This window comes from Pristis pectinata, chromosome 14 (genome assembly GCF_009764475.1).
Source record: "Pristis pectinata isolate sPriPec2 chromosome 14, sPriPec2.1.pri, whole genome shotgun sequence".
NCBI lineage: Eukaryota > Metazoa > Chordata > Chondrichthyes > Rhinopristiformes > Pristidae > Pristis > Pristis pectinata.
The window spans coordinates 32,141,706-32,151,802 of NC_067418.1; positions in this window are offsets into that span (position 1 = coordinate 32,141,706).

Sequence of the window (10,097 nt, forward strand, 5' to 3'; positions counted from 1 at the left end):
AAATCCATATAGACCACATCCACTGCACTACCCTCATCAATCTTCCTCGTCACCTCCTCAAAGAACTCTCAGGCTTGTGAAGCAAGATCTTCCCTTCACAAAGCCATGCTGGCTGTCCCTATTTTAGATGAGAAAAAAACTGGAGGAAGTTCTAATGGAGCATAAACAGTAGACGGATTGTTGGGCTGAAGAACTGAAATTTGTGTGGTAAGTCTTACTTATTATCCTTTTATATTTTTGTTTTAAAATCCATTTAGATTCTAGTAAAACAAAGGATGGCCATGCACTTAGGAACCGTTGGAGGATCTATAACTGCCACCTGATAATTGCACCAGGGATTTCTAAATCAATATTAATTTTAAAGTGTCAAATTAACTTCCATTCTTTGAAAACAGTATCAGTATCTAACAACATATTCTGTTAACAAAGTAATTTAGTAAGTCAGTAAAAACAATGTTCCCTCTTTGCGTGGTGTAGTAATTATAATTGCATTGTTTATTAGGTGATTGTTTCACTGGGTCTGCCTGCTAATTATATCCAACACACCTTAAAGGTAGTCAGGTCATCTTAAAAGGGAAGCTTGTTGCGGTGGAAACTGTTGTCTAGAAATTGGATTTTGCCCACTTTGGAATGCTGAACCTCCTCATCCAAGGATGAAGCGACAATGGTGAGACATCGATGAAGGCAGACAACGTGACAAAACTGGAGGGATACATGACATGACGAGAGCCCAAATGCAGGAGCAGGCAAGTGGATCACCCAACCCATCGTTCCCCACCCCAGCTCCAGGAGATTGGGAACAGTGTAGTGTCTGTTGACCCCTGCTCCAAGTGGCTGGGAGCAGTATAGCACCCATCATCCCCCATCTCTAGGAGACCGGAGCAGTGCAGCACCTGATGCATCCCAGCTCCGGGAGATCGGGAGCAGTGTAGCGCCCAATACACCCCAGCTGACTCTCCTCCAGCATCTCCCACTCTTCTGGTCAGACCACAGATTGATCAGCATCTGTGACCAGTTTGAGTTGGCATCAGGGGCCAGAGTCCATCTCTCGTTAAGAGTAAGATCATGCTCTTTGGCAACTGGCTTGACCGGTTCACTGTCCTCTTCACTGTCAAGTCTGACTACCTGAAGGTGCTGGGGATCTGGTTTGGGTGAGCTGGGGAATGTAACAAGAATTGTCTGGAGTAGATAAGGCAAGGTTAAAGGAAAACTGACACTGTGGGAGTAGTGCTCCCTATCGATGACTGGCAAGAACCTGGTCATCAGATGTGAAGCACTCTCAGGGTTGCTGTACTGGTACCCATACCCCACTCCTCCATCATGTCAATCTCCCAAGCTATTTTCAGTTCCACCTGGGGACCAGGATGGAATGTGTCCAGTGGGCCATTATGCACAGGTCCCCAGATAATGGGGGCAAAAGTGTACTCAACATCACCCTTGTCCTGATTGCTGCTGCAAAATGGAGGACTCTGATCTACGGGCAGTTCCCAGGGACACATACCAAGTGCTGCTGGAAGATCAACTCAGTGAAAGACTCACATTGAGGGGCTCAGCCCTGTGCAGAAACCTCTCAACCATTTGAAGTTTATATTGTCCCAGGAGCATGTGTGGCAATGATGCTCTGTGCACAGAAGGTGCTAAACTATCAATGGAAAGAACCAATAACACTAGACTGAACGATACTATGAATGTAAAGAAAGCCATGCACTTTTTTTTGTATTGCTTGTGTCTATTTTTATGAATAAAGTTTATTTTTGACATTAAAAAGGTTGTGTTTAGTGCTAACGAACACAATGATCTTTTAAAAAGGTGTGTGAATTAGGTAAAAATCTGCCAAAAGTAGTGGACACAGATTTATATGCTAAGGTGGGGCCTTGTGCTGATAACACCAAAAGTTGCATGGAGGGCTTGTAGTTGCTGTCATTGCCACACTGACTGCCGAGAGGAGAGTTGGAGTTTGAAGTACTTTCCTCTGGCAGTCATGGCATAGCAATAGAAAATGTTGTCATGGAGGTGAGGGTCAACACTGGGCATGGGAAAAGCAGCACTTTCCATGTGAAGATTTGGCCCGATCAATTCCCCCGCCACTATTGGCTCCAACCTGGTGCAAGGTGAGGCTGATAAAGGGTTAGCAGTGGGTTAACCTCTGCATATTCACAACAATCTCCAAATAGCTGGAAATTTTTGCATCTTCTGCCATTCGATCTCAATTTATAGATTCTGCCATCTTCATTACAGTAAATATTAGGCTACCTGGTCTTTAGATCCCTGGTTCTCAACACTCATCTTTCATAAAAGCAAAATGGCATCTACAATTTTCCAATCTTAAAGTGATGTTTTCTAATTCTAGGGAATCCTGGGAGATTATAGTTATGGTATCTGCAATGGTTACACCTTCTTCCTTTAAGATCCAGGGATGGAAATTTCCAGGACTGAGTACCTGTCAATTCTCAGTGCAATTATTTTCTTCATCAAAGGAGATTTATGAGGCAAATTTTTGTTTTACACAGAGTGATAAGTGCCTGGAAGGTGCTGCCAGGAGAAGTGGTGGTAGCAGATACGATAGCAATATTTGGGAGGCACTTAGATGGGCACATGAACAGGCAGAGAATGGAGGGATATAGACCATGTGCAGGTGGATGTGTATTTTAAATTGGCATCATGGTCGGCACAGACATGGTGAGCTGAAGGACCTGTTCGTCAGCTCTCTACTATGATGTATGAAGATTCAGGCATCGAAAGTCTAGTTAGATATTTAATTGTCCTGGTTTGACTTTAAGAATGCACAAACTATAACATTTGTTATTTGGGAAATATTAGTCATCTGAAACTACTATACAGAGTGTAATTATTGCCTGAAAGTTTCAACATTGTTGGAGGACTCTTACAGAAGTCCACAGCTTGCAATGATCACTTTAGAGACAAAGAAACTAACACCTTTCTCTCCCCCAAAGTTAATTGTTTCTCCTTAACTGAGAAAAACATAATCTAATTAGTGAAAATTACTCTGTTGTTTATTTTTGGTTAAGAAGAACAACAACTAAAATAACTAAAAACAATAATGAGAAATAGTAGTGAATGAACAGCAGTGTGGTGAATGAACAGCCACAGTGTGGCGAATTAATGGCAGTGTTGTGAATGAAGCAGCAGTGGTGATTTTGTTTGAGTGCAAAATGATATCAAGTACACCGAGCATTGGGAAAACCTCCCTGCTCCATTGGGAAAAGTGCAATCAGAGCTCTCATATTGATCATAATAGATGAAACAGATCACTTTCTTTCGGTGGTGCAGATTCTTTAAATATTGTATTTGTACTGAACTCCCAGTGAAAATTATTTTCCAAAATCCTAAATTGGCAATATAACCCAAACTTCATTTAGAGGACAGAAGTATTATTGCTGAATGTATTTGGAAACATTGCTTGCTGCTCCATATTAGTTCATTGAGAAAATACATGGTGAATTTTGGGCATGACCCAAAAGCAACTTCAAGGCCACGTGAGATCTCCGAATTAACTGATCTTGACTGTGGCAGCAATCCAACGTCAGGATCTATCCCAGCCCCGTGCACAAGGGAGGTGAATTTTCTCTGTCTAAAAACCCTTCTTGAATGTGAGTGTGTATCCTAATGTGGGTAATATAGGACTAAATTTGAACTATCTCTTGATATTCAGAGTTCAGTCTGACGTGTTAGGAGTGGCCATTTCCAAAAGGGTTTACTTCTAGAATTTAAAAGAACGGAAGCTTACTGTGTACAGTTTAGATTTTTATTTTATAAAAAATATACATAGATGCACTGGAAAGGTTGCAGAAAAAATTCATAACAGAAATGTGAGTGTTTATAGATCAGGAAAGAATAAACAGGCAGGTCTCTTTTTTTTCCTGTAGAAAAGACTGAAAGGTAACTTACTGGAGGTCTTTAAATTTCCAAAGGGTTTGATATCACAGACTTAAGAAGGATGTTTCTACTTCGAGGGAAAAGTGTAACTAAAGACAATCATTATTGGTTTTGGAATTGGTTTATTATTATTGTCACATGTACCGAGGTACAGTGAAAAACTTGTCTTGCATACCGTTCATACAGATCAATTCATTACACAGTGCATTGAGGTAGTACAAGGTAAACCAATAACAGAATACAGAATAAAGTGTAACAGCTACAGAGAGAGTGCAATGCAGGTAGACAACAGGGTGCAATGTCATAACGAGGTAGACTGTGAGATCAAGAGTCCATCTTATCGTATGAGGTGGGCATCAAGAAATCCGATGATGAATTCAAAGAGTGGTGAGAGAATGAAACTTGCTACCACAAAGAGTGTCTGAAGTGAATGATATGGATATGTGTAAGGTGAGGCTTGACCAGTATATGAGGGTGAAGCAAATAGAGGGCTCGGTTGATAAATTTAAAAGAGGTAAAAGAGGAGGAAGCTCAAGCAGAGCATTAAAGGCAGAAAAACTTGTTGGTCTGAAGGGCCTAATTCTGTGCTGTATATTCTGTGTAATCATCATCTCTACAAAAAAATTTTTTTTTAGACTTTTTAAAATATTTTGGCAAAATAAATGATGATCATGTACTTTGGAACAGTTAGAGGATCAATTGCTGCTGCTGTTTTCAAACTTGCACAGTTGCAGATTATCTCTAAATTAATACCTTGGAAATGCAGGTGCAAGATGGGGACGGACACATATGACCTCCCAAGAAATAAAATCCTTTCTTTACGGCAGATAAAGTAAATCTTGCCTTCCCATTATCATAATTATATGAGTAAGTCAATGCATGGATGTGGAAGGAATGAGCCAGTCATTAGATAGGGAACTATGGTGCTTAAGAACATAAGGAACAGGGTCCTTTGGCCTCTTGAGTACCCTGCTTTGACAAGATCATGGGTAGCCTTATATTTGTGCTCAACTTCATATTGCCTTTCAATTTTTTCTTATTTTGTGTATTGAACTACAAATACAACTGGACCAATTAAACCTGGCAGTTGTGATCTTAGCTGAATTGCTTTTATTTGATGTTAGTTTATTTAGATATTTGTTCTTTGTCTTTCTGAATACCTTTATCGAAAGAAAAAAAATACCTAAATTTGTAATTTGACAAAATATTCTGCTAACTAGATGTCCTTTTCAAGAAACGTTTACCTGTTAAAAATATTTCAGCTAGTCAGCTGGAGGCAAGACTGGGTTTTGCCTCTAGAGTCCAATGAGAATCATATGATGGAGCAAATAGACAAATGCAGCCTTTGAATCCTTGCAGTAAGCCCAGGACTTGTGCAGTTCATCGCATGTGCACTGAAGTCCTGGACCAAGGCTGTTCAGAACTAACAACAAATCTTAGTACAATCCTGCCCAATCTCATTTCAAAAAACAAGTGTTATACAAATGAAACAGAGGGATTTGTCCTTGACAGTGAGACTGGGATTCCTTACATAATTAACTCATCCCTGTTTAGTGCATTGCAAAGAAAATTGCCATCTTTGTGTTGTGCATTGCCCAACTAGTGATAACTATACTGAATGTTAGGTGAACACTTCATCTGGGGGCTAAAATCCTAAGAGGCCCCAGTTAATCATAGCCATTTCTGCTTAACTGCAGACTTATTGGATTAATGGAGAGCTTGTCCTGGAGGAGGCAATTATTGACAATATTTTCAGATGCTGCTCTCAAAGCCTTGGTTGAGGTAATGGAAAGATGATGTTCTGTTCCCACAAAACCTACAAATCTTTCAGACCCACGTTCAAAGGCAGGAGGAGTAGATAACTCTGGAACACAGGGAGCAGAAGTTCTACAACAGCTGTACAAAACCTTGGCTATAATGCACTTCAAGGTCATATTGGTGAGACCAGCATAGATTTATTAACAATACACCCTGATATAACGATTGTATTCCCTGGAATTTAGAAGATTAAGGGTAAGTGTTAAAGTTTTAAACATATTAGGACCTGTTAGGGTAATACAAGCAGCAGGCCTTCTTTGTGTTGTGTGATAATTATAATTGCATAACCTAGCCAGTGCTGACACTATTAAAACAATGGGGAAGCTTAATTTAACCATTATTCTTATTTACTTGTAAATTAGCCTTTACATTCAAATTGTGCTTAAGATTTAAAATTAATATTTCTTTCAATGCACATCCCCAATAATGCTGCTTAATTGATCTCCATTTGTTAAGATAGCAAATTGGATAGAAAATTCCAGTCTGAGGATTTTCAGGAAGCAGGTAATGTCAGCTATTATCCTGGTTTTCCAGTCTCTTCCATGATCTCACTCCTCCCTAATTCTCTAATTTCCTTTTGTCCTACAGCTCGCAAAGAAATCTGCTCTCCTTCAATTCTGGCCTGTTGATCATTTCTGAATTTTATTATTCCTCAACTTACGGTCTTAGCTTCAGCCAGCAAGGCTCGAGCACTGGAATTCCTTCCCTAAACCTCTCCACCACTCTTACTTGCTTCAAGGTTCCTAACTCTTCATCCAAGCTCTTATTTATTCTTTGTAGTATTTTCTTTTGTGACTCGGTGTCAAGTTTTTTTTTATTAACATTCCTGTGAAGAACCTTGGGAGCTTTACTGAATGTACGACATGAATCAAAGTTTTTTTTTGTTATACATACTGCTAAATGCTTTATTACCTGAAAAATAAATGTTGATGTACAATTAATGTTTTAGAGAAATATATTGTATGATAATAAAATGTTATCTTAGATAATCAGTTTCAGTGGCATAGGATATGATTGGGAACTCTCTGAATTTGCAGTCTTTGGTAAGTTACAAAATTACTTGATCATCAAGAACTTTAGTCGGGATCATTTCACCCTATCTCATTTGTTTTCTGTCACAGGCTGAAAGGCCCTTCAAGCAGCAAGTCATTACTGGTGTGCTGCCTGCTCTGCGGGAGGAGTAGGAGAGAAAGGATTTCTTACATGCTGCTTCTAAGAGTCTGGTAATCACAGAATAAGCTCTCAGGTGTTTTCTTTTAATAGTTCATGCACTTTCCTTACAAGTTAGTTATACGAACAGGTTTACATCAATTATAATTATACTTAAAATACAACATTGTACTTAGTTCAAGACTCAAGCCATATTTTTAAGGAAAGATTAACATGAAAAATAGATTATTTCACTGCGAGTACAACCATTGGCAGATTTTCTAATGTTTGCTGCTGAAGGACAAAGGTAAGTTTGGTCCCATTGTCTCAATTGTAAAGTTTATAACATAGAGTTGGATTTATCACAAGGATGCAAAGGTCGGCAACTTTGAGGGAGTGGTGAATTCGCAGCCTAAGGTGCAAGATAAAACAGCATTTCCAGCATGTACAAGCTCTGTTTGGCCATCCCTGATTTTTTAACTGTGGATCCTAGTTTATATTCTTTCACATGAGGAAATATCTTTTCCACATTTATCCTATTGACTACCCTATGATCTTCTTTCTTTCAATCAAGTCCACTCTCACTCTTGTTAACTTCAGCAGATACAATCTTCAGCAGTTACAATCTATCCAACCTTTCTTCAACCCTCCTATTCCAGTATCAGTTGAGCAAGTTTTCTCAGAACTCCTTCCAACACTTCAACATCCTTCCTTAACTAAGGAGACCAATACTATACAAGTACTCCAGTCTGACTAATGCCTTATCCAGCTAAAACATAACCTCCCTACTTTTGTATTCAATTTCCCCCATTAATAAACAATAATATTCTGTTAGCTTTCCAAATTATTTGCTGTAACTGGATACTAATTGGTTGTGATTCATGCACTGGGACATCCAGCTGCCTTTTCATCCTAGAGCTCTGCAATCTCATTATGATAAAATGCTTCTTTTCATATTTTCATATGGACAGTTTCATTTTTTTTAACATTATGCTCCATTTGCCAGATCCATGACCACTCACTTAATCTACCTGCATCACTTTGTAGCCTCCTTCTGTCTTCTTTACAATGTATTTTCCTACCTATCATTGTGTCAAAAGCAAATGTAGCAACTACACCTTCAGTCCCTTAACATCTATCCACCTATCTACAGATAGAAATTAAAATAAAGCTGAGGCCTCGGCGCTGATCAATGTGACACACCACTCTTTGCATCTTGCCAACTAGTAAAAGACCTATTTATGTCTACTCAATTTCCTGTTCGCCAGCCAATATTCTGTTCAAGCCAATATTACCACATGCATCATTATCTTCTATTTTCCATGATAATACCTCAAAAGTCTGCTGGAAAGTATAAGTACGGTATTGTATATCCAGTAATTCCTCTTTATCCAGAGGTCATATTACTGCTTCAAAGAACTCCAATGAATTGGTTGAACACAATTTCCCTTTCAAAAAAAATGTTGAGTTTTCTTAAAAATCCTACATTTTTCTAAGGGCACGCTAGAACAATTTTAATAATAGCTTCCAACATTTTCTTCGTGACAGATGTCAAACTAGCTCACCTGTAGTTTCTGGCTTTATATCTCTCTCCCTTTTGGAATTAAGGAGTTAGTTTTTCTATTTCCCAACCTAATGGAACTTTCCTTGAATCCAGGGAACTTGGGCAAATTAAAACCAGTGTATCAAGAATCTCTGAAAATCAAAAAAAACAAAATTGCAGACAATGGCAATCTAAAATAAAATCAGAAACCACTGGAAATACTCAGCAGGTCAGATGGCACCTGTGGAAGTGAAACAGAGTTATGTTTCACATTGAATACCCGTCGTCAGAACTGGGAAGGAGAGAAAAGAAGATTGATAAGCTGCAGGGAGGGTGGGGGAGGTGTTTGATGGGGTAAAACTGGGGCCACTGATGAAGGGACTTCGACCTGAAACATTAACTCTGTTTCTCTTCCCACACGACACCTGACCTGCTGAGTATTTCCAGCATTTTATGTATCTATTTTACATCAACAGTCTCACTAGCCACTTCTTTCAAGACTCTAGGATGAAATCTGTCAGGACCTCAGGGACATGTCAGCCTGGAGCTTCAACAATAAACTCACTGCAGTAAAGCTCTATTAATCTGCTATCCAGCTGTTTGGAAATGGTCAGGTATCTGGGTCACCAGGTGCTGTGCTCCCTTTCAAATCCCCCGGCCCTGGTTCCTGGGCTCACTTTAAACTTAGATAGACAAGAGATTGCAGAAGCTGGAATCTGGAGCAAAAAAAAACAAACAGCCAGAGGAATTCAGCAGATCAGGCATCATCTGGGGATGGAAATGGACAGTCCAGATGAAGGGTCTTGACCTGAAATGTCGACTGTCTATTTTCCAACACAGATGCCGCCTGACCCGCTGATTTCCTCCAACAGTTTGCTTTTTGTTCCAGATTCCAGTATTTGCAGTCTCTTGAGTCTCCATTTTAAATTTGCTGGGTTCACTGAAAAAAACTATAATATTACTAAGTTACATTTTAAAAAAATGTACAAGGGAAATGGGGGGAAGGGGAAGTGGAGGGAAAGGTAAGTGTGGATGAGGGGGAAGTGGGGAGAAGGGAAGTGTGGGGGAGGAAAGGAGAGGGGAAATGGAAGGACAGTAGGGGAAGGAGGGAGGGGGAGGAGAGTGGGGGATGGGGCAGGGGAGGAGAGTGGGGGAAGGGGAGGCGAAAGTGGGGGGAGGGGGAATGGAGGAGGGGAAGTGGGTGAAGGGAGGGGGAAGTGGAGGAAGGGAAGGGAGGGGAAGTGGGGGGAAGGGGGGAGGGGAAGTGGGGGGAAGGGAGGAGGGGAAGTGGGGGAAGGGAGGAGGGGAAGTGGGGGAAGGGAAGGGAGGGGAAGTGGGGGGAAGGGAAGGGAGGGGAAGTGGGGGGAAGGGAGGAGGGGAAGTGGGGGGAAGGGAAGGGAGGAGAAGTGGGGGAAGGGAAGGGAGGGGAAGTGGGGGGAAGGGAAGGGAAGTGGGGGGAAGGGAAGGGAGGGGAAGTGGGGGGAAGGGAGGAGGGGAAGTGGGGGGAAGGGAGGAGGGGAAGTTGGGGAAGGGAGGGGGTGGGGGTGAAGGGAAGAGAAGTGGGGAGTGGGAAGTGGGGCAGAAGGGAGGGGAAGTGGGGGAAGGCAGGGGTGGGGGAAGGGAAAGTGGGGGAAGGGGAAGTGGGGGGAAGGGGAGGAAGGGAGGGGGAAGGGGAGGAAGGGAGGGGGAA